General features: G+C 37.7%; 1 non-coding gene across 1 annotated transcript; it reads right to left on the reverse strand.

The window, feature by feature from the left end:
* Positions 1–5,769: 5,769 nt before the first annotated feature.
* TRNAQ-CUG (transfer RNA glutamine (anticodon CUG)) lies at positions 5,770–5,841 on the reverse strand. Its single transcript has one exon. It is a non-coding gene; the product is annotated as a tRNA-Gln (tRNA).
* Between the last annotated feature and the right edge of the window lie 19,264 nt (positions 5,842–25,105).

Raw genomic sequence — 25,105 nt, forward strand, 5'->3', positions numbered from 1 at the left:
GTATTGTAAGTGTAAGTGAATCGATATCACATAATCATGTCACTTTTATTGTCATGGTTTTTACACTGTGATATTGTTTATGTCAACCTGCTGATTATATAATCATGATTGGTGTATGATTAAGGTAATTATATTTTAATACCGTTTTATTTCATTGTGATAATTTTGTCATGGTGACTACAATTACATGACAGCTATAATGTTATGACTATATTATAATGAAAAATTCTGTCTGAGTCACTGTTTTTTCACAAAGGCTATATTGTCCTGGAGTCTATATGTTTGCTATAATCCCAAAGCGACTATTCATTTATAGTATCTATATTGTCAGGTGGTTATATTGCATTTGTGAATATAAGTTTGATGTTTCTATATTTTTGCTTTGACTATATTGTCATATCAGTTATATGATCATGGTAGTTTTATTGTCATATTGAATACATTGTCGACGTGACTGTATTATCATAATGATTAAATTGTCATAGCAAATATATTGACATGGTGGCTATATTTTCATGATATCTATAAAGTCTGTAAATTACTCTCAACGCGTTTCTAATGTGCTGGCGATTGATTTATATCGTGACTTTATTGTCAAGATGGCTGTATTGTCATGGTGGCTATATTGTCGTTTGCTGTATTTTCAATTTTACGCTTTTGTGAAGATAGCTTTACTGTCAATGTAGCTATAGTGCCATGGAGAATATATATACATAGTGGCGGTATTGTCATTATGACCATGTTGTCATTTTGACTATCTTCTTATTTTCGTTACAGTACTATCGTGTATATATCGTCACCTTGGCTATATTAGCAATGTGATATTTTTTATAGGTGCTATATTGTCATTTTTTAATCATGCATATTTTGTCATAAGTGATACATTATCATGATAAATATAATATTCCGGTGACTATATACTGGCCTTGTGACTATATTGTTATCATGACCATAATCTCATGTTGGATATCTTGCCAAGATAACTACATTGTATTATCTACTCATAGATCTCTAAGTTCTAATAACCCAAAATTTTTAGAGTAGATGGGTAGAAACTGATGGAAGCCATTTCTAACATTCTTGCATAACCTGACCTCTCGCCTTCCCAAAACATAGTCATCCCAGCTTGGATATTGTACTGCTGTGGTCGTCAACTAATTTGAAAAGGAAGACATTGAATGGAGAAATTACTGAGGTAATCTCCAAAGATGATTACTGGTCTGAGAAACAAATTCAGAGAGCAGATTAAACGACTTAAGTCCATTCAGCTTTAGGGAAAAGAAGTTTAAGAGATCCTATACAGGTATATAAAGTTATTGTAATGGCATCCCTTTAAGTTTGATATTTTTACTTCCTGTAACTAGTTCCAACAATTAAAACAATATTCAGCATTGTGATTTAAGTGACTGATTTTAGGATGCATTTGGATCTGTCAAAAATTGTATTTAGCAAATACTTCAACTTTCAACTGACCCATTTTATATTTTTATTCATTTCATCTCAGTTTTATCACCTTCCTGTTACTGTTTAATATCAACAGTAGCCCGTCTACGTAGTTGGGGCTCTGAAGCAAAGGAAACTTTTTCTAGCCTAGGTTAGGGTAGCATCTAAACCAAACCTAAATGACCTTACCTAAGAAATATGTTCAGACAGTACCTTCTGAAAATATTTCTTAAGGTAAGGTCGTGGGGATTAGTTTAGGTGCTAACTAAACCTTGGCTAGAAAAAGTTTGCTTTAAAGCCACAACTAGTTGAAAGGCCTACTTTAAGTGGTGATATTGAAATCCATTTGCTCCAGTGTGCCCCTCCGTCCGTTTGTTTTATGTCCATCTAAAGATACATACATTCAATTTTTGATGTAGATTGATTTCCTATCTTAGTTTCGTCTACGGAATTCTACATCTTCAGTTCAGCACAACATTGTGGTAATGAAGGGAAAGTCACCACATTCATAAGCCGAGTGCACGTAGCTTATCACACCTCGTTAGAGAGAAAACTTACCTGTATTTGAATTAATGAACGGGAACAGAGAAGACAAAATTTTAATACACATTTATTATACAACTATATAATTTATATTATATACATTACCACATTTCCTGTACTTTCCATCACAAAATTGCTGAGGTCATAACCTTGAAGTTACCATTACCTTACAACCTTAAGGATGGTGGTCTACAACACCTCTAGATTGATGGAGAAAACGAAAAGTTTCGTTTTACTATTAAGACCACAGAAATACGGTAATTCCACTTCACTACCACTAACTACTAGTTATTTTACTTGTTGATTTTCACGGCTAAGATTTTCATCATCTGAGCGAAGCCATACAATAATCGTCCTTATCTACTCTGAGCATTGGATAGCCTCCTGATGATCAAGATTGCTGTTTTGGTTGTCCGTTTCCCTTGTTACTGCTGCGTCTCACTGCACACCTTACATGAGTGCCTTCCACAGTATTAGGGACAGCTGCTGGGCCTCACTGTAGCTACTTCTGGGACGGTTGCCAATCTTCCTCGTATTCCCTCATGACCACAGCGCCAAACCGACTCCCGCCATCAGGCCGAAACGCACAAACATTTCTGACAAAATTGAGACAACCGCTTTCGCGTCAGTTTTGACACCAAGTGAATTTATACGACAATTACGCTCAAGATGCTTGGTTTTTCGTTCATGGATTGAACAGAAGCAACCAACGATGGTTGCTACTGCCCAATCCATGAAGTCCCCCCCACCACGGAAAGGTAACCAAGCTTCGGGGGGGATGGGTGTTTACCCTGACGCCAACGGAGAAACTCAATATTAGTGCAGAGATCTTTTCCTCGGTAAAGAAAGTGTAGCCGGACTCCGCCCTCATGAGGTTACTGCACGACAGCAAAGATCACCCTTTGGTAGGCTGTGCTATAGGCAGCACAGCTCCGTCAAAGATCTCACTCCATAAGTGAACTTATATAGATTCTTTTTTTAACATTTTGTTCTGTCTATAAGGAACTCATCAGTTCTTCTCCAGTGAAAGCAAAAAATCATCGAGAAATTCATTTGCTTCCTCAATATCAGGATCTTGTGGCTCTGTGTGGGGGACAAGGCTGGTGGGCTGTGTGTCTGGCTGTGTCTGGGGAGCGGGGCTGGTGGTCTCTGTGACTGGCTGTGTCTGGGGACCGGGGCTGGTGGTCTCTGTTACTGGCTGTGTCTGGGAAGCGGGGCTGGTGGTCTCTGTGACTTGCTGTGCCTGGGAAGCGGGGCTGGTGGTCTCTGTGACTTGCTGTGTCTGGGAAGCGGGTCTGGTGGTCTCTGTGACCAGCTGTGTCTGGGAAGCGGGTCTGGTGGTCTCTGTGACTGGCTGTGTCTGGAGATCAGGGGAAGTCTTGGGTATAAATTTCAATATACTGTGAGCGATATCGTCTCTCAACCGATCCCTCTCGATCTTCTCTTGCACGGCCTTCATGATACGTTTGGGCGGCTTTCTCCATTTTCTTTGCATTTCAACCTGTGATCCTGCGCCATCGAGCCACATGATACCAGAATAGTATCGTTCCTGTTTCCCAACGGGTCCAATCTTGGGGTCACACATGATGCCGAGGGAACCCAAATGGCGGCCGATGTTTACGTTGGAAGCCACGGGCTCGTTATGTATCTTGCAGTAACTTTCATACCGTTGCTGCAGCTCTTTCCTGCTGATAAGGTACCGCTTCATAGTAATAGTCTTTCCCTTCATTTGAACGAAGGTATTCATGAAACTAACAAAGGAAGCCTTTCCTTTATAATCCCGTTTGTAGTAACAGAAAGCCATTGAAGACGTGGATTGGGTCAGGCGAAGTTACACAGACTAACAAGATAGTCCTTTAATCACTGGTCCTGTATCAGCACTGAACTCGAAATACGTCAGAACGACAATTTCAACCCAGGGCTGGAGGCCCATTTGATGATATTCTCACGTCTTGCTCAACCAAGTAACCTCGGTTAGACCTTGTTTATATTTAAATATAGTAAAGTTAATATAGTGAAGCTTGATGATTCTATTCATATGTAAGTTGCAATGTAGTTTATATATATATATATATATATATATATATATATATATATATATATATATATATATATATATATATATATATATATATATATATATATATATATATATATATATACATATATATATATATATATATATATATATATATATATATATATATATATATATATATATATATATATATATATATATAAATATATACATATATAAATATATATATATATATATATATATATATATATATATATATATATATATATATATATATATATATATATATATATATATATTTTCAATAATGGATGGTTCTTGGCTCCTAAGGTGATTTTGTTGTTGGAGTGGGACCTCCAGCCATTCTGTCCACCTTTTCCCTTTCTAGACATGTGGTGGTGCATTGGGTAGTGTGGCAACCTTCGTCTTCATCTTTTTGGGTGCAGGCTTCCAAACCTCGTGGAGTAGTTGTGGGGTTTGCTTCTTTGCTGCACCCGACATAGCCATCTGGTGGGTCAGCCAGCATAGCTACACGCTCACTCGGTACCTGGGCTGGTGGACGACCAGCCTTCCTTTCTTCCATGGCTACAGTCTGCCTAACGACCTGGGGTTGTAGAGCAGCCATCCTTACTACCACCCAGGTTGGTTGGGCAGCCTTCTTTCGTTTCTTTGCTACACCCTTCTGGTTGGGCTGGTTGGGCAACCTTCTTTTTCCTCTTCTTCGATACAACCTGCCAACCGAATTCGTCTGCTGGTGGGTCCGTTTCTTTCATGGATACAACCTCTGTAGCCACTTGGGCTGGCCGGTCAACCTTCGGTTGTAGGTAAAAGTATATATATAGAATAATGTGGTTATCATCAGCAGCCAGAGGCCATTCCTCACTCATTGCCTGCAGTGTTCTTGATTTTCTGGAAAGTTCTACGTGATTCTGGTAAGATAAATACCATTGAGAAGACGTTGTTAGGGGACAGTCAGGTTCAGTTTAGAGTTTGTTGTGGCATGGTTCTTTTACTGTGTCGTATCAGCCAGATGGGTATTTCTTTTCACAATTTTCGTTAAAGTTTCTGTTTTCTAGAGGCATAATCTAGAACACTATTTTCCATATGTTTATCATTTTTCTTGTTATAGTTTCATTATCATCATTAGTTTTGTTATTGTTGATGTTCAAATATTTAATGTTATGTTTGTGATTCCCGTGGAAGCGTCTGACATCTTGCTAGAAGACTTTCTGGTCACAATATTTCTGCACTGGGGAGTTGATCGTATTCTTTTATTGCAGGTTTTGTTATTATCTTGCTTTACATTAAGGTCTACTGGAGGTTTTCCCAGTGTTGGTTGAACATATGTCCAGCAACAGGAGATGGCGTAAGATGCAGTATTGATGAAACTTATCTATCTATATAACTATCTAAATATCGCTCTATCAATCTAGCAATCTAACTATGTTACTATCTATCTATCTGTTTATCTATCTTTATCTGAAAGTCAACAATAATAAAATCATTGATATATGAAGTATAACAATGTCATCTCAATGTCAATTATCTCACCAGAATCTTCTAGAACCTTCCAGAAAACTATGAACTCTTCAGGCAAGGAGGGAAGAATGGTCTCTGGCTATTGATAAAACCATATTATTCCATAGATATGTTTATATATACATATTTATGTATGTATATAAATGTATATATAACGTACAGAATAATGCGGCGCATCATCAGTATCGAAGAAAACTGAAAAGATGAGGTCCCACCGAGATTCGAACTCGGATTGCTGGATCCAGAGTCCAGAGTGCTAACCCTTACACCATGGGACCTGATAAGAAAAGATGTGATTTCATCTAAATGTTTTACATATAATCAACCAGAGGCCATTCCTCCCTCCCTGCCTGCAGGGTTCAAGGTTTTCTAGAAGGTTCTCGAAGATTCTGGTAAGATCATTACCTTTGAGAGGTCGTCGTTAGGTGACAGTCAGGTTCACTCTATGGTTGGTGTTTGTAGTTGGTTGTCCGAGGATGTTGTTATACTTGATCAATTTTGTAATTGTTGACTTTCAGGTAGGAAGGACTCATTTACGATGCATCCTTGTACTCACAACAACCTTATGAGTCACTTCAAGATTTATCTTCACTACAACTTTATCTTCACTACACTATTAAGGTTGAAGTCAATGGTCACATTCACTACAATCTCAACACGACTTGTCTTATACCTAACCCATATTATCACTACATCCATGTACATGTATTTCTTGCAGAATAACGCAGATATCACTGATTTCTGTGAAAGTTGACATATACATCCTTACGTATCTATCGATCTATCTAATATCTGGGTTTTACCTATCTATCTATATATCTGTCTATCTATGTATCTTTCTAAATCAGAAAGTCAACAACAATATCATTAATGATACGTATAACTACGTCCTCTCAATGGCAGTTCCTACCCAGAATCTTCGAGAACCTTCTAGAAAACCTTGAACCCTGCAGGCAGGGAGGGAGGAATGATCACTGGTGGATTATATGTAAAACATTTAGATGAAATCACATCTTTTCTTATCAGGTCCCATGGTGTAAGGGTTAGCACTCTGGACTCTAAATCCAGCAATCCGAGTTCGAATCTCGTTGGGGCCTCACCTTTTCAGTTTTCTTAGAAACTGATGATGGAACTAAGCCATATAGTTGACCTTCGATGGACATATATTTCTTACGGCCCACCATTTTATTTAAGTATGGAGATCTCACGGCAGAGAGTAGACGTGTGATATTCAAAATCAACAGCCGCAATTGTCCTCATGGTAATGGTCGACATGTTTACAGACAGATGACACAGACATGTGAGAAGTTAGACAAATATGGACGTTCCTGGTTGCTCTATAGCCTAGGTTTATTATCACTTGTAATGAAGGAGAAATGTTGCTCATTATTCCACACCTTTTTATTTAGGCTAGGCTAGGCTAGGATGACTAGGGTCCATAACGTAACAGAGCTGGGAAATGCATCATATCGGATCTGTATTTGTGCAAAATGGCGCAAGTTTGTGGAAGTGACTGACGCAATGCCAGAGAGAGTGCACCTCCACCAGAAATAATGTCTCAGACCATACAATATCTGCTGTTGAACGACCAGGGGACATTAGACCAATATATTCCTGTAGTTTACTGCTGTTCCCAAACACGCAGCAAGACATTCGTAAAAGCGTTAAACTGAACTTTTCCATCGGTTTTCATATCTTTAATTACTTAAACCAGTTCCAACAGATGGAAAAAATCATTTGAAAAATTAGAAATTATTTGCCTATAAAAAGCATTTTGATCGATCGTACCAAATATTCAATTATTTCTGTACCCGACAAAATATTCAGTCACTCCTATATCCGATATTTTTCCTGCTGGCTGGTGCCGTTAAAGTCATATGGTAATCTACCGCAATTAGATTATAGATATATTCATCTATATGGAATGGTTCAGCGTGAAGAAACATATATATTTTCACTAAATCCTCCTCTTCACTACATTCCCATCTTCACTACATAGTTCTAACACAACATCTTGACTACACCATTGTATGACCACCTTATCATATCATTGTGTTCTTATCTTCACCAAAACCTCGGCAAAATTGATGTTTTCTTTACACATCTGGGTAGATGGCCGTCTTTATGATGACAGAGAACACACATAACATATTAAACCACTTATCTTTAGTCACTTTAATCTAATTTTTGCTGATAAAAACGAATTATAATGACAATCCTTGTGTTATGTGACGGGACATTGTACGGGTGAAGGAACTGTTGTTAGGCACATGTATTAAACTATTGAGAAATAAACTTAACTGTATTAAAGTATTGACTTCACTATATTAGACTTCTCTATATTAAGCTTATATTTTATATTTTATTTATTATACTTTGTCGCTGTCTCCCGCGTTTGCGAGGTAGCGCAAGGAAACAGACGAAAGAAATGGCCCAACCCCCCCCCATACACATGTATATACATACGTCCACACACGCAAATATACATACCTACACAGCTTTCCATGGCTTACCCCAGACGCTTCACATGCCTTGATTCACTCCACTGACAGCACGTCAACCCCGGTATACCACCTCGCTCCAATTCACTCTATTCCTTGCCCTCCTTTCACCCTCCTGCATGTTCAGGCCCCGATCACACAAAATCTTTTTCACTCCATCTTTCCACCTCCAATTTGGTCTCCCTCTTCTCCTCGTTCCCTCCACCTCCGACACATATATCCTCTTGGTCAATCTTTCCTCACTCATTCTCTCCATGTGCCCAAACCACTTCAAAACACCCTCTTCTGCTCTCTCAACCACGCTCTTTTTATTTCCACACATATCTCTCACCCTTACGTTACTCACTCGATCAAACCACCTCACACCACACATTGTCCTCAAACATCTCATTTCCAGCACATCCATCCTCCTGCGCACAACTCTATCCATAGCCCACGCCTCGCAACCATACAACATTGTTGGAACCACTATTCCTTCAAACATACCCATTTTTGCTTTCCGAGATAATGTTCTCGACTTCCACACATTCTTCAAGGCCCCCAGAATTTTCTCCCCCTCCCCTACCCTATGATCCACTTCCGCTTCCATGGTTCCATCCGCTGCCAGATCCACTCCCAGATATCTAAAACACTTCACTTCCTCCAGTTTTTCTCCATTCAAACTCACCTCCCAATTGACTTGACCCTCAACCCTACTGTACCTACTATCCCTGGGGATAGTGGTGAAAGAATGCATTCCCACGTATTCCTCGCGTGTCGTAGAAGGCGACTAGAGGGGACGGGAGCGGGGGGCCAGAAACCCTCCCCTCCTTGTATTAACTTTCTAAAATGGGAAACAGATATTAAGCTATGCTAGGATATAATCAGTTCCCATGGTATATAAGGGCGGGAGCCGGGACCGAGAGCATCATTTGAGCTGTGACCTCTGTAGAGCCTTGCAAGCTCCCTCAACCTTTCCTCGAACACTTCAATATAATAATGTTCACCAAGGAGGTAGGACGATTCTCCTTTGTCCAGAAGATGGAATTTGAAAATGTCCATGTATTTGACATGGGCTATGGCTGTGTGGATATGGAGGTGGAATACCCAGACGTGGAAGTGATGGATGGAGTGGAATTTGGCTGTGTGGATATGGAGGTGGAATACACAGACGTTGAAGAGATGGATGGAGTGGAATTGGTGGAATACCCGGACGTGGAAGTCATGGATGGAGTGGAATTTGGCTGTGTGGATATGGAGGTGGAATACCCAGAAGTGGAATTGGAGGAAATGGAATATGGGTGAAGCTCGTATGAACGCCATATGGATTTGTTGAAGGTTGACCTCGTAATGTGTTGACGTAAACTAGGTCAACCACTGTGACCATGTGGCGGGGAGGGCCACATCCACCAACCACGTAGCGAACCCCATCACGGAGAAGTATCCTGGCTGCATCCACGTATGATCCTTTTCTTTGTAATGGACTTCATTGGATCCACTTATAATGCTTTACTTTGTAATGGACTTCATTGGATCCACTTATGATGCTTTACTTTGTAATGGACTTCATTGGATCCACTTATGATGCTTTACTTTGTAATGGACTTCATTTATAAAGAAGTTATTTGGCGAACTAAATACCACAGCGACAACCGGAGCTCCCATGTAAGGGTTAGATTCCCGGCAACTGTGACAAACGCTTCGGAAAAAAAAAGAAAACTCATCCAAACCCAAGAAAATTGGCTGATGGTTCCAAATGGTAATAATACCGATGAAGCCAGCCATACTGGGGGTAAGGGGGCTTTAAGTTTGGTCAAAGATGGTGGAAGTGGTGGGGGGAGACATTGTGGCTGACCAAACCATGTAGTAACAGCTGTCACTCAGGTGGGAGTCATTTATCTCATGATTTGACCATTGCCACACCTCTATCACTGCTGCTGGCAGCCCTCTTGAAGCAATGCAAGACCAAAGCAACGCTAAGTACCAACAAGATTTCCTTTTTCATTTCAATAAACGTGAGCGTTGATTCAAAAGGTTTGTTTATCTTGAGTTGGATTCCTACTTTCTCTCGGGTTTCTTCGTCTGCAGTTCCACATGCTTTTCTCTATATCTCATACCATTGGGCTGGAGTTGTGTTCAGAAAACAAGTTTTAGGCCCAAGTTGCGAGGAATAGTAAGTTCAGAATATGCATTGAAATTGTCAAATGTTGACGATCGCGATATTAATGGATTCCTTAACTGAAAAGTTAATGATTGAGACTGTGTTTTGTCATGACGTACCTATTCCTCCATGTGTCCCCACATCTTGTGCAAGGCTTTGAATTAGAATTGGAGGGGGTTAGAAACCACTTCATACCAAGTCTTAAGACGAGAAAATCGAGGGGTAATAATAACACTATTGTCAAAATTCATCAACTAAGACCAGGAATGATGGTCCCGGGTGCCCAAAGTGGATGAACGAAGCTTCGAGATGGTATCGAGGTGATGAACACCAAGGGTGAAAGTAACTCTGATGAGAGGAAAGGGGGAAAAACACTGATAACAGAATGTTAAAGGGTTAGTTATCCTCCTTGCCTGAGTGATAGGCATGACGAGAAAATAGAGGGAATTAACTCTGGAGGCGGAGCGCCAGAGACACAGTGACCTTTGGGTAGGCTGAGGTCATATTTCCCCCCTTAAAGTAGATTTGGAGTTTCACCAGAAGCTACAGAGGACAGTACGACTCTGTAAATACCACAGGAGTTTTTTAAGATTTCGTTCAAGGAAGATATAGACCTTATGTGACTGTCAAGATCAATGATAGTGTTAGATTTCTTAACCACTTAGATGACAGATTTGTTGGGGTTAAATGACGTGGTGAAACTCAGATAAATCTGGTTCTAAACCATAATTAATTGCTTTGATTAAGGGGTTAGATGTTAGAAGTGAGGTGGATTCTTTGCTACATTTAGAAATGGTTTATGTGCCGCACACAAAGTATAGTATACAAGCTAGGCTGTTAAAGTGTGCGTCAAATCTATGCACAATAAACACAAATCTATGAAGACATATTGAAAATAATTGATGGCATTTCAAATAAGCTTAAGATCCGATAAGTAATCAAGGAAGGAAGTATAAGCCAGCTTAGACCACACATAAGCTAGTTAAGGGTTGGAAAACATTGCTAAGAAAAGCACCAGAGTTGATGAAGTTAAAATCCATAAGATACTTGAGACAGAGGTTTTCTCCCATTACAGAAACGTATATAGTCTATCTCTCTGGGTCTAGCTTAATCTAACTTCCTTAAATAGTTTAATATATCAGTGGATTAATGGTGGCTTGTCTAATCTATTGAATAATGTGAAAACTGAGAAATTCAAAGCGGATTTAGAAACTCGAATATCCACCGCAATGCTGTATCACCAATGATGTACGCGTTCCATGATGGCTTCTTCTTTCATTTCGTATTTGTCAAATAAATCTTCGTACTACAAAATGAAACTGATCCATACAGTTGACCTTAGACAGAGTTATATTTCTTACGGCGCACCATTTTATTGAAGTGTGAAGATCTCACGGCAGAGAGGAAACGTGTGATATTCAAAATCAAAAGCCGCAATTGCCCTCATGGTAATGGTCGACATGTTTGCAGACTGATGACACAGACATGTGAGAAGTTAGACAAATATGGACGTTCCTGGTTGCTCTATAGCCTAGGTTTATTATCACTTGTAATGAAGGAGAAATATTACACATTGTTCCACACCTTTTTATTTAGACGAGGCTAGGCTAGGATGACTAGGGTCCATAACGTAACAGAGCTGGGAAATACATCATATCGGATCTGTATTTGTGCAAAATGGCGCCAGTTTATGTAAGTGATTGACGCAATGCCGGAGAGAATCCACCTCCACCAGAAATAATGTCTCAGACCATACAATATCTGCTGTTGGACGACCAGGGGACATTAGACCAATATATTCCTGTAGTTTACTGCTGTTCCCAAACACGTAGCAAGACATTCGTAAAAGCGTTAAACTGAACTTTTCCATCGGTTTTCATATCTTTAATTACTTACACCAGTTCCAACAGATGGAAAAAATCATTTGAAAAATCAGAAATTATTTGCCTATAAAAAGCATTTTGATCGATCGTACCAAATATTCAATTATTTCAGCCAAACCCAAGAAAATTGGCTGATGGTTCCAAATGGTTATAATACCGATGGAACCAGCCATACTGTGGGTAAAGGAGTTTTAAGTTTGGTCAAAGATGGTGGAAGAGGTGGGAGGACGCGTTGTGGCTGACCAAACCATGTAGTTAGAGCTGTCACTATGGCGGGAGTCATTTATCTCATGATTTGACCATTGCCACACCTCGACCACTGCTGCTGGCAGCCCTCTTGAAGCAATGCAAGACCAAAGCAACGTTAAGGAGCAACAAGATTTCCTTTTTAATTTCAATAAACGTGAGTCTTGATTCAAAAGGTTTGTTTATCATGGGTTGGACTCCTACTTTCTCCAGGGCTTCTTCGTCTGCAGTACCACATGCATTTCTCTATATCTCATACCACTGGGCTGGAGTTGTTCTCAGAAATAAAGTTGTAGGCCCAAGTAGCGAGGAATAGTAAGTTCTGAATATGTATTGAAGTCGTCAAATGTTGACGATCGTGATATTAATGGATTCCATCACTGAAAAGTTGATTATTGAGTCTGGGTTTTTGACCTGACGTACCTCTTCCTCCAAGTGTCCCCATAACTTGGGCAAGGCTTTGAATTAGAATTGGAAGGGGTTAGAAACCACTTCATACCAAGTCTTAAGACGAGAAAATCGAGGGGTAATAATAACACTATTGTCAAAATTCATCAACTAAGACCAGGAATGATGGTCCCGGGTGCCCAAAGGGGGATGAACGAAGCTTCGAGGTGGTATCGAGGTGATGAACACCAAGGGTGAAAGTAACTCTGGTGAGAGGAAAGGGGGAAGAACACTGAGAACAAAATGTTAAAGGGTTTGTCATCCTCCTCGCGTGAGTGATAGGCACGACGAGGAAATGGAGGGAATTAACTCTGGAGGCGGAGAGCCAGAGACGCAGTGACCTTTGGGTAGGTTGAGGCCGTATTTCTCCCTTACAGTACATCTGGAGTTTCACCAGAAGCTACAGAGGACAGTACGACTCTGTAAGTACCACAGAAGTTTTAAGGTTTCCTTCAAGGAACATATAGACCTTATGTGACTGTCAAGATCAATGATACTGTTAGATTTCCTACCCACTTGTGGTTCTGAAGGTGTTATCATGGACGGACCAGATGGAATCAGACATGCACTAAGATTATCATATTTGATGTTCCCACATATTTTCATCATGAAGATCTTCAATTAGATGACGGATTTGTTGGGGTTAAATGACGTGGTTAAACTCTGATAAATCTGAACCTAAACCATAGTTAATTGCTTTGATTAAGGGGTTAGATGTTAGAAGTTAGGTAGATTTCTTTTTGAATTTAGAAATGGTTTATCTGCAGCGTTCATAGTATACAAGCTAGGATTTTAAAGTGCCTCAAATCTATGGAGAATAAACAAAAATCTATGAAATTATTTCGTATAACATAGTAACCTGTAATGAGGTTAGTGATTTTGTATATTTTATGCAACCTACGTTAACAAAGTTGATCAGGTAATTGGCCAGATATATATATATATATATATCATCTTGGTGTATGGGAAGGCCATATGGGAGACGGAGAGAGAGGCAGGAGCAGGAGAGAAATGATCAAACCTTCCCGCTTGTTCATAGTTGCTGCCTGAAATTTGTCTTCTGATAGTTCTACAGTTTTTGTTTGTGTTTGTTATACTAACTCTTAACATAATAAAATTGTACTATAATGATTAAAGAAAATTATAGTAATTATAATTTAGAATTGTTATAGGTCAAGATTTGTACGTGAAGCGGAAGACCAAAATATGGTACGGGTCAGCCAGTCGTGAGTGTAAGCGACAGCTATTGATAGTTACTGGCTTTAATTTATGATCATTTATGATATCTATTTTTTACTTTTGTGTTAGATGTTTTAAGTATTTGTTTTGTTTGCAGACTAAAACTTCTCTTATGTGTCATTGTTTCTTGGGAAATTCTAGTTAATCGAGACGTTCATAAAGAAATATTTTTGGTCAGTTTGTTTTGTTTGAACAGACATGCATGGTGGTAAGGGACAGAATAAAAGTTACGGTTTGCTTATATTTGTTATTATTAATTAGTACTTTTCTTTTCATTTCTATCATTAGCTGTTTAAAGTATTTGTGTTGTATTTAGACAAAGTTCTTTTTCACCACATGAAAGCTAGGCTCTATAAGTGTCAAGTGAACAGTATGTGATATTTTGAGTTAAGTCGAGGTGCTATCTACCACTGGCGTTTGGATATTTGGGACCCTTGGGGATAGATTTGCCAAGATTATCACGGCCAAATTGACTGGATGGCAACCTAGGAGCTAGGCAGAATTGGATATCATAAAAACCCTAAACTAACTAACTACGCTGCTGATTACCATTTTGTTCTTTATATTTTTCAGAGGAACAAGACACTTATGCATCTCTGTAAAGTTAAGGACTCATTGAAATTAATTCTTCAGATATTATCTGCAGTAAAAGGTAAAGTTGACAAGTTACTTTGCTCTTCTTCATAATGGGTCTCCCCTGATGTTTTCAATTAATGTTTAGCCTACCTAAGTTTTCCATTCGCACTAATATATTTGGATGGTGTACGCAGACTGTAATTTGAGAGGAATGGCCTCGCTGAGCCCCAAGATGACCCTGTTTAAGAGAATACTTTTATTGTGAAGTAAAAATGTCGTTCAAGATGTAAATCATTTCCAAAGCTTTTCTCTTTTCCTCATGTTGCCACATTAATGTATTTAGTTGAGCTAGTTTGTTTTTCCTTGAAACTGCATGAAATATTCATATGTGTGTAACTATGATTATTCCATTGATAATTTTATTTCATGGGTTTTCCATGTCTTATGCTGATATCTATCTTCTTGTGTTTAATTACTTCATTCTGGTACCAGTTTTCACAACGCATTATGTACTTTTGATTCTTATATTTGGACTCCAGTTTATTATTGCATTATGGCTTCACCAGTCTAGTGACAACAAAATTGGCTGTAATATCACTAATCCATGTAAACTGTTTCATTGTTTTTCTTTGCTATGTACTGTACACCTCCAGTTGCCTTTTTTTTGTACCTTGCATCAAACCAATAATTTTCATATGTATTCCTCTCAGTGTTATTGTTTACCAGTAAATTAGTTTATGTACATGTTTGGAGTCAGTTTTGTGTTTGAGGTTTTATATTTCTAGTCCTGGACATTTTAGTGCTGTGTTTTCCATATGTTATCTTCAGCTTCTATGTTAGAGGCTATTTTTGTTTCTTATTTGATATATTATATATGGAGAGTCTTCCTACGATCATAACATTATGTTTGTATTAAACCATGTTCACAGCTCCCTTACCGACTGCCACTGTAGTGTTGTGTGTTTTAGTTATCAGGTTTGTTTCTTGAATTAGACCATCGTTGGGATATTGATTTAATCCCATATTTCTACTCCTTGTATATTTCGACATGAAGGATATTATATGGGAAATCTATACTGCCATAACCTTAACAACAATATTGTTTTCCTTTAGTAAGCTTAACAATATTATTTTTCCTTTAATGAGCTTAGCAATATCTTTTTCCCATTGGTGTGATTGGCAGTATTTTTTTCCCTTTACCACTGCTCTTACTACGTCTCTTCAGAAAACTAGTATAAAAATGGTATTTTCACTTTCAAAGTAATGTAATGACATAACGACTAAAAGATCTGATAACATACCAACCTCTTTAAAGCTAACAGGTGATCAATTTGAGACCTCTCATTCACTGGTGTTAAGTTAATTTTTGTGCAGTGTGTTATTTAAGGTTATACTCAGGCATCTGAAGAATTCACACATATGTGTTAACTACAGGGAGGTAATGGCCAGGTCATCTAACTACTAATTCCAGCTTATGACATGTGTTCATAGTGCCAATTATATCAAAAAACACTACTACAATTTGTGCTTTAACTACAGTCAGTGGTATCACCTCCACTGTACATCACTGTCATCCACTGGAGACTACTCAGAACACTGGACGTACAGCAGCCATTCAGAAAATAACTTACAACACTCCGTCACAAACACCTTTACCTCGAGCACAAATTTCCAATAAACAGCATTACAGAAAGCGCATTTTCAGTCTTCACAAATAGATCATTCTACGCCACAGAACTGCAATGACAAAATAAAGATTTTGCAATTCAGTGCTAGTAATGATAAGAACAAATACACAGAAATTTTCAGCTAATTAAGAGAATGCAGTATCCTTGTAGAACTCATCTAAGAAGCTAGTCTCGCATCCAGATCTCACAGCTGTAAGAAATAACAGACAAGGAGTAGGTACTCATAACACTTATTCACCAAACCATAATTTTCTCCACAACTGACACCATACAACAGCTCACAGACAACAACAATATCCTATAAACACAGTACTAGGTGCAAGATAATCAATATCTGCATACCTCCTCACTCTACATACCCCATAAGATACACTACCCAACAGCAGAACCTCGATAAGATGCTCCCATTATTAAAGATTTGAATGACCACTTTGTTCAGCATTCACACTTATGATCTCTGAGGTGAATCTCTTCAACTGTAACTTCTCAGTATACTTAACCTATGCAACCAACCAACCAACCAGACTCCCAGTCCACCACCTCCTGCAGTTAACTTTGTGAAACAACATTCTGCTCACACCAGCATTACATGGAAGGATGCTACGGCAACCATCCTCTGACCACTTACCCATCCTGAGCACACTCCATCCAGCTCACCCAGTCAATACAAAAGACAGCTACCTGGGTCAGAGGAGTGCAACGTGACGACCACCTGAGTGCTGGATCACTAAACAGGCGTCACTAACCCTCCAGATACCCAGGCGGTTAGTACTGGTAATATACCTCCCTGGTTGTTAGCTTCCTACAAACTACTACCTACTCCCATAAATTACACACATCGTAAAGTAAAGAAACCACCTTACACATAACCACTCACCATTGATAGAAATCAGAGATCAAATTAATATTCTTAAATAAATCTATCATTAAACTAATTATATAGAGGCAAACAGATAACTGGCACTCCTTCATCAACACAGTAAGCCGAAAGACCCACATCACTACTCGTCTCACCAGTCCTCACTCATGAAGCACACCTGACTCATCACAGTAAAATCCATTGTCCCAAAGAACTTACAAACATACTCATGAGATACTTATCAAAAATTACCCACAAACCAATCTCGCCTTTAAAAAGGAAAGTTGTGAAAAATCTACCCAAAATCCATTCAGAGACAATCGCCCACGTACCCTTCACTCCCACTGATACAAACAGTGCCTTTAAAATCTTAGGGAACTTTCCTCCTACAGACCCTAATAATGTAACAGACTTTCACATGAAACACTATGGTCCATTTGCTAATGGGTTTGGAAGCCTCTCACCAACATGCTCTTGAACTGGCCCAAATGCAGCAGTCGCACAACCAGTCTTCCACCACTTAAAACAGTGTACCTGGACAGAAGTCCCACAGACTTTACATATGTAATGAAAATAGATAATTAAGGTTTTTCGTAGTCATTGATTATGTTAAAATTTTAAGTTTTCTGAGTCTATTTAGCCTAAATTTTTTGAGTCTATTTAGCGTATGTGAGCACATTAAAAAAAATAGGTAGTAAGGATAACAATCTGACCTCAACAGGAAATATGTAAACATTGTGTTAGGGATGAATGTTTCACAATCAAAGGTTCAGCTAAGGATTTAAAAACTTCCATTAGTTTCTTATATATTAGATGTCCTCGCTGCTCTGATATCTAGAAACTGTACCTTTGATAGAGGTTACATTTTAACATCCTTTCAGTTCTATGTAGCCCTTAAACTTGCACCTTTAAAATGCATTTTTGTTACTTAATATTCTGTTTGGTGACTTTCCAAGGCATATTTGAAGGCAAGTCTGCCTCCACATTGATGGATCTATTAGGTCTTGCAGAACAACAGATGCTGCTGTCCTCAAGGCAAATGACCTGTATGTAGAGAAGGTCAAGAATCATTGTTTAAGCTTGTATTTAAGAGAATTGATATGATATACAGTTTGTTGTGCAACTATGTAGCTATTTTCCTGACAGTGGAAAGTATAATCGGTTTATTTTTCAGAAATCAATTTGATGAATCCTGCCCTGAGCCCTTGTTTGCTTAATTCAAAATGAAGCGCATTAAGATGTTGCAGCAAATAATGGAGAAGGCTTACACGCACTTAAGCATACAAATGCTTGACTAGGAAGCATCATAATTTCTAGAAACTGCCAATCCCTCCTCAGAAAAGTCAGCAGACCTTGCAGTCTCAGCCATCTTGTTCAGACCAACAACCCAACTATTCCAAGGTCAGACATAAATGAGACTTTTCTCTGTAATGTGAAAATTCCTGCAGCAATGTAGAACTTTCAGAGCTATGTTGTATATGTTCGTGGTAAAGGCTACTTTGAAATGTCACACATGTTGTAGGGGTTTCATATGATGAATCTTTTTTCATATTCAAAGGAGTAAGCGGCTCTTAAAGTAGTGAAGGAGCCCTTTTTTCGGCTTCTTTGAGAAAAAGACTTGTCTGCTACTGCTGGCATCATGCCACGCCTGTTTTATGCTGAACTATCATAACATTGTCATATTGACAGAGCAATATGGAGGCTTTAAATACTATGATTTTCTTGCACACATACGGGAATCACTAGCAGGGCGCAGCTGGCTATCTAGTGCTGTGCTCACCACCCAGCAGTACCAAATAATTTCCTGTCAAGTGGAAAAATGAAACTCTGATCTAACATTTGTCACAGAAACTGAAACAAGGTGTAGGGAAATGGAATGACAGTGGTCAAAGATAAGAGAAAATGAATTATACTGTATCATGACAGGCATGAAAGAGCTGGTCTTCAGAAGAGTTAAAACAGAGATTTTATCAGGAATACAATATAAATCTTAAAGTAGAGCTTACAAAAATCCTATAAGGCAACTTGCAATAGGTGTGATCTTAGAGCACATAATAATCACAATCCAACCAGGTGTAGCTCTCAAAAACCAATGAGGTAGCAAAGTTGAATAACACTACAAAGGCTAACTGAACAATGTGCAAAGGTGAATAGAAATAATATTCATGCATAGGATTTTTCTAAGCTCTACAGTAAATTTGATGGAAGGTACTAAATTGTTAAGTAAGGGGAGAAATATTTGTAAATTTTCATTTGTTCGTCAAACACAAAGAACATCATCTACATACCTAAACCAAATTGCATTAGAAGGTAAGATACCCTTCAGATTCAGAAAATTCCATATAAAGATTACTTAGTACAGGTGAAAGAAGGTTGCCCATTACCATACCAAATTTTTGAGCATAATAATCTCCATTAAATTGAAATACACAGTCTTTTACACACAATTTTATCAGTTCAATGAAATTTGACTTTGAAACAGGTAAATGAATATCATCCAAGACATCAAATAAATATTCTAAAAGGTCATCAACTGGAACTTTAGTGAAAAGTGAGGAAACATCAAAGCCAACTAGTTTGAAATCAAAATTAACTTTGATATTGTTTAGCTTGTTGACTAAATCTACATTATTCATGATATTAGAATTTGATACCTTACCCACTAAAGGGCTTAATAAAGAAACTAACCATTTTGACAATTTATATGTGATGGAGCCTACTGCACTCACTATAGGTCTTGCTGGAGAATTCTGTTTATGTGTTTTGATAAGTCCATACATACATGGCAATGAAGGGGACAAAGATGACAAATTTTTTATAAGAGAAATGTTACCTTTCAACAACAACTTCATTTCTTTATTGAGATGAGAATTTACTGCTTCTAAGGGATTTTTACTAAGTTTAGAATATATTGCGTCATCATTTAGAAGTTCATTAATTTTAGATAAATAGTTACTTTTGTCTAAAATCACAAGAGAGTTAGACTTATCTGCTTTAGTAATATTTATATCCTTGTCTTTCTTTAAGGTGTTAATAGCTCTTATGAATCTTTTAGGGCAATTAGCTTCCACTGGTTTTGACAAACAGGCATACACTAAACCCTTACAGATATTAATTTCATCATTACTTAAATTACTGTATTTTTCTAAATTACAAAAAGACTTTGTGACATCAACACAGCTGGCTTCCCTGTCAGAGCACACAAAACAAACCATAGCCTAATGCACACAAGGAATCTTTATCTAGTTTATTAGATAGGTTTACCACAAAAGATGGGTTTGTGTTCTTGGTCCAGTCGCTGTTTTCAATAAGATGGTCCAACTTACAATTTAGTGACACTTGTAGCCTATTGCATTCTTTCCTTAATTTATCATAGCAATAGTCCAACATCCGGTTCTTCCAGTGTGTCGGTATTGCCATTTGAAAGGCAGGTTTCTTCTCTCTTGAAATGCGAAAAGCCTCCTCCATTTCAAGTTTCTTTAATTCAATGTTTTTCTTTAAAATGATATTTTGGAATTGGTCAAATCGTCGACCAGACAGCTGAAACAAACGTTGAGGTAGGACAGATCTTGGCAACATTTCTTCATCAAGGCATTTCCTAAGGAATCCAAATCGTAACTTCAATTGGTAAGCCTTGATTAGCGATTTGGAGAAAGCAGTAACGTAAGGAGAAAGTCCATGACAGCTTGTAGAGAAGAAATAGAAGAGCCGTGTGGAATCCATGTTGGAAAGGATCCCAATTTTCCGCGTCATCAAGATATTCCTATGAGTCCACGGGGAAAATGAAACACGATAAGCTCCCAAGTGCACTTTCGTGTATTAATCACATCATCAGGGGAGACACAAGAGAGAAATATGTCAGTTGATATACATCGAAGAGACGAAGCTAAGAGCCATTTGGTAAACATGTGATTGTCCAAAACATACAACGAGCGTTCATAAACTTATCATTTTACAAATTTTATCAACAATAAAGTTATCTAATTTGTATAGACCATCACTAATATTAAGATTATAATTCTTTGTGTACTTAATAATAGAAGATTCAATGATATTCCTCTTGGTAATAGAGTTAGAGCTGATAACTGAGATGGCGTTACTCCAGTCAATACAATGCTCATAGTTTTTAACGTGATTAAACAAGGCAGATAAGTCTAACTCTGTTGTGATTGTAGACAAAAGTAACTATTTATCTAAAATGAATGATCTTCTAAATGATGACACAACATATTCTAAACTTAGTAAAAATCCCTTAAAAGCAGTTAATTCTCATTTCAATAAAGAAATGAAGTTGTTGTTGAAAGGTAACATTTCTCTCATCAAAAGTTTGTCATCTTTGTCCCATTCATTGCCATATATGTATGAACTTATCAAAACACATAAACAGAATTTTCCAGCAAGACCTATAGTGAGTTCAGTAGGCTCCATCACATATGAATCGTCAAAATGGTTAGTTTCCTTATTAAACCCTTTATTGGGTAAGGTATCAAATTCTAATATCATGAACAATGTAGATTTAGTCAACAAGCTAAACAATATCAATGTTGATTTTGATTTTAAACTAGTTAGCTTTGATGTTTCCTCACTTTTCACTAAAGTTCCAGTTGATGACCTTTTAGAATATTTATTTGATGTCTTGGATGATATTCATTTACCTGCTTCAAAGTCTAATTTCATTGAACTGATAAAATTGTGTATAAAAGACTGTGTATTTCAATTTAATGGAGATTATTATGCTCAAAAATTTGGTATGGCAATGGGTAACCCTCTTTCACCTGTACTAAGTAATCTTTACATGGAATGTTTTGAAACAAAATTACTAAAGGATATCATACCTTCTAATGCAATTTGGTTTAGGTACGTAGATGAAGTTCTTTGTGTTTGCCGAACAAATGAAAATTTACAAATATTTCTCCCCTTACTTAACAATTTAGTACCTTCCATCAAATTTACTGTAGAAAAATGAAAATAATGGTATGTTACCATTTCTAGATTCCATGATCCATAGACAAGGAAACAAGTTTAAGTTTAGCATATACAGGAAACCCACCAATGTATGCTCATATATCCATTATTACTCATCTGAACATGATCAGTACACCTACACCCTGAGCCACCGATTCTCGCTCCACTTACAAGAAGGTGGAATCAAACATCATCATGAACAAAAGCATGGAACGAGACTAACGAGGGAGATTATAATGAATAACATCAAAATCATTACTAGTTGTAGTGATCGCAGGAGACTACACAGATTAGAAGCCATTCACATAAGAGAGGAAGCCCCGGTCATCCACATCCAGACAAGCATTACCACACACATATAGCTCTTTGATGGCCCATGAATAGGACGTAGAGCTGATAATGCCTTGTCAAATTCCCGATTGCTCAGATGTGATTAATTATTGTGTTGTTACAAACATTCCATTATACAAAGGAATGTAAAGGTATTCATACAGCAGTGGACCACTGGGTCACTTCGAGGCTGATGGTGATAGTGGAAGATATCAGGAACTCACACATTAGTGTAGTGGAAGATATCAGGAACTCACACATTAGTGTAGTGGAAGATATCAGGAACTCACACATTAGTGTACTGGAAGATATCAGGAACTCACACATTAGTGTAGTGGAAGATATCACGAACTCACACATTAGTGTAGTGGAAGATATCAGGAACTCACACATTAGTGTAGTGGAAGATATCAGGAACTCACACATTAGTGTAGTGGAAGATATCAGGAACTCACACATTAGTGTAGTGGAAGATATCACGAACTCACACATTAGTGTAGTGGAAGATATCAAGAACTCACACATTAGTGTAGTGGAAGATATCAGGAACTCACACATTACTGTAGTGGAAGATATCAGGAACTCACACATTAGTGTAGTGGAAGATATCAGGAACTCACACATTAGTGTAGTGGAAGATATCAGAAACTCACACATTAGTGTAGTGGAAGATATCAGGAACTCACACATTACTGTAGTGGAAGATATCAGAAACTCACACATTAGTGTAGTGGAAGATATCAGGAACTCACACATTAGTGTAGTGGAAGATATCAGGAACTCACACATTACTGTAGTGGAAGACATACAGATAATGTAAAGATAAACCTGTATATTGTCAGTGTGACTAATGATAAGACGCAAATAATGTTAATCTTGAACTTGAAGGGAAATATTTATCAAGTTTATTGTGAAACGTATTTATAATGCTGCTTCCAACCACTCTAACTGGTACATTATTCCATGTTAACAATCATATTGAAGATAAAGTACTTCACCTCATCTGAGGTCAAACGTTTGCCCACCAGTTGTGTTCATTACTACGAGTGACATCAGACGTGACGTCATTAGTAGATAGATATCTATACCTCATAGTGATTTTTGTTGGTAATACAGACAGTTAGTTTCGCTCTATTTCCAATGAACGTAACTTTAAAGTAAAGTAAATACGGTAAAAAAGTATCTTCCCGGATGTGTCCGATGAATTCAGAAATGATCAATACGACTCGTGTTGTCTGGGTAGGGTTGGTGAGTGTGAATGTAGACATGTTTCCTCATAATTATGGCAACTCATCTTTATCGTTAATTCCATCGAAATATCAAATCAATATACAATTCAATATTACAATTTGTCCCAGCATTGGCACGTGGTCATATCATACGATCATGATGGAATTGGTTCATAGTTAGACCTGCCAAGTCTCCTCAAATATGGAATGTTTCTAATTGTTGGATTCACTAGGTCTCCATATGACTGGTCTGTACCATGACAGGTCGCTAGGTCTATGCTTGGTACGGGCCCTCACCTCAACCCGGCTCTTTATCTGATCTTGACTAACAGGTAGTTTGTTGTTAGGGAGGCTGGCTGCCTGGCTGGCTGGCACAGGGCTTTACAATATGACGGATCTCTTTGTAACAGGTAAACATACATGTGTATTATTGGAGTGATCAGAATATCTCCTTTATGACCAAACAATTTAATGGTAGTATTTCGTATAGGGTCAATGTAATGTTGGTATATTTGAAAACATATGAACAGTCATTAAGCCTGAATCCATAGTATATGTCCAACATTAAAGTTATATACATGTTGACTTTTATCATTACCTGTACAACATTGATGAACTAATGGTCTTCAACCTGTATACACAAGCTGAACCATCTGGATTTGTTCATTATTTCTGTTATAAAGACTTAGGTACGTCACCTAAGGTAATGATTGGTATTTTCTTTAGAAGGATAACTTAAATTTGGAATAAAATGATGATAGATTAAGAACCATATGTATATATGTAAACGTGTAGATATATGTATCTACTTGAGTCAGACGAATGTATTATATACTTAAGAATGTGACTGACAACTTATAGAATAAGATAAAACATTATGGTTAATGTGATAAATGATTTATAATAAATATGTACAGTGTTGCATTTGAATGGTTCTTAAGAATCAAGGCCTTTTAGCCAGTAAAAATGATAAGAAATTGAAAAAGGTGTTGAAAGCATAACAATCATAAGCCCCAGAATATATTATCCTCTGGATATGTAAAATAAAATCCAACGCAAAATAACTAGGTTAAAACAGTATTCATTCAGCATTTAAGAAAATATGTACTTTGACTCTCCTTATCTCCTATCATTATTTCTTATGTTTACTTCCAACAAATGTCTCGTATATCATATAAAAATTTGTTATAGGTATTTGGTGAATATTGTCCAGCGACGCGTTGTATAACTCTGTGGTCAAAGTTCATCCGTGGAGTAGATCATATATCACAAAGTTGTGTCTCTCCACACAGATGTTACACGTCCCAGGTTAAGATATTACCTTGATATGGTGTTTATCTAACATAGATATGTCTTCTATAAAGATTTGTAAACACGTTCTCCTGCGGGTCGATACATAACGCTTTCGTATTAATCATTTGTAACTGACCAAGCATTAC

Source organism: Panulirus ornatus, chromosome 58 (genome assembly GCF_036320965.1).
Source record: "Panulirus ornatus isolate Po-2019 chromosome 58, ASM3632096v1, whole genome shotgun sequence".
In the NCBI taxonomy this organism is placed as follows: Eukaryota; Metazoa; Arthropoda; class Malacostraca; order Decapoda; family Palinuridae; genus Panulirus; species Panulirus ornatus.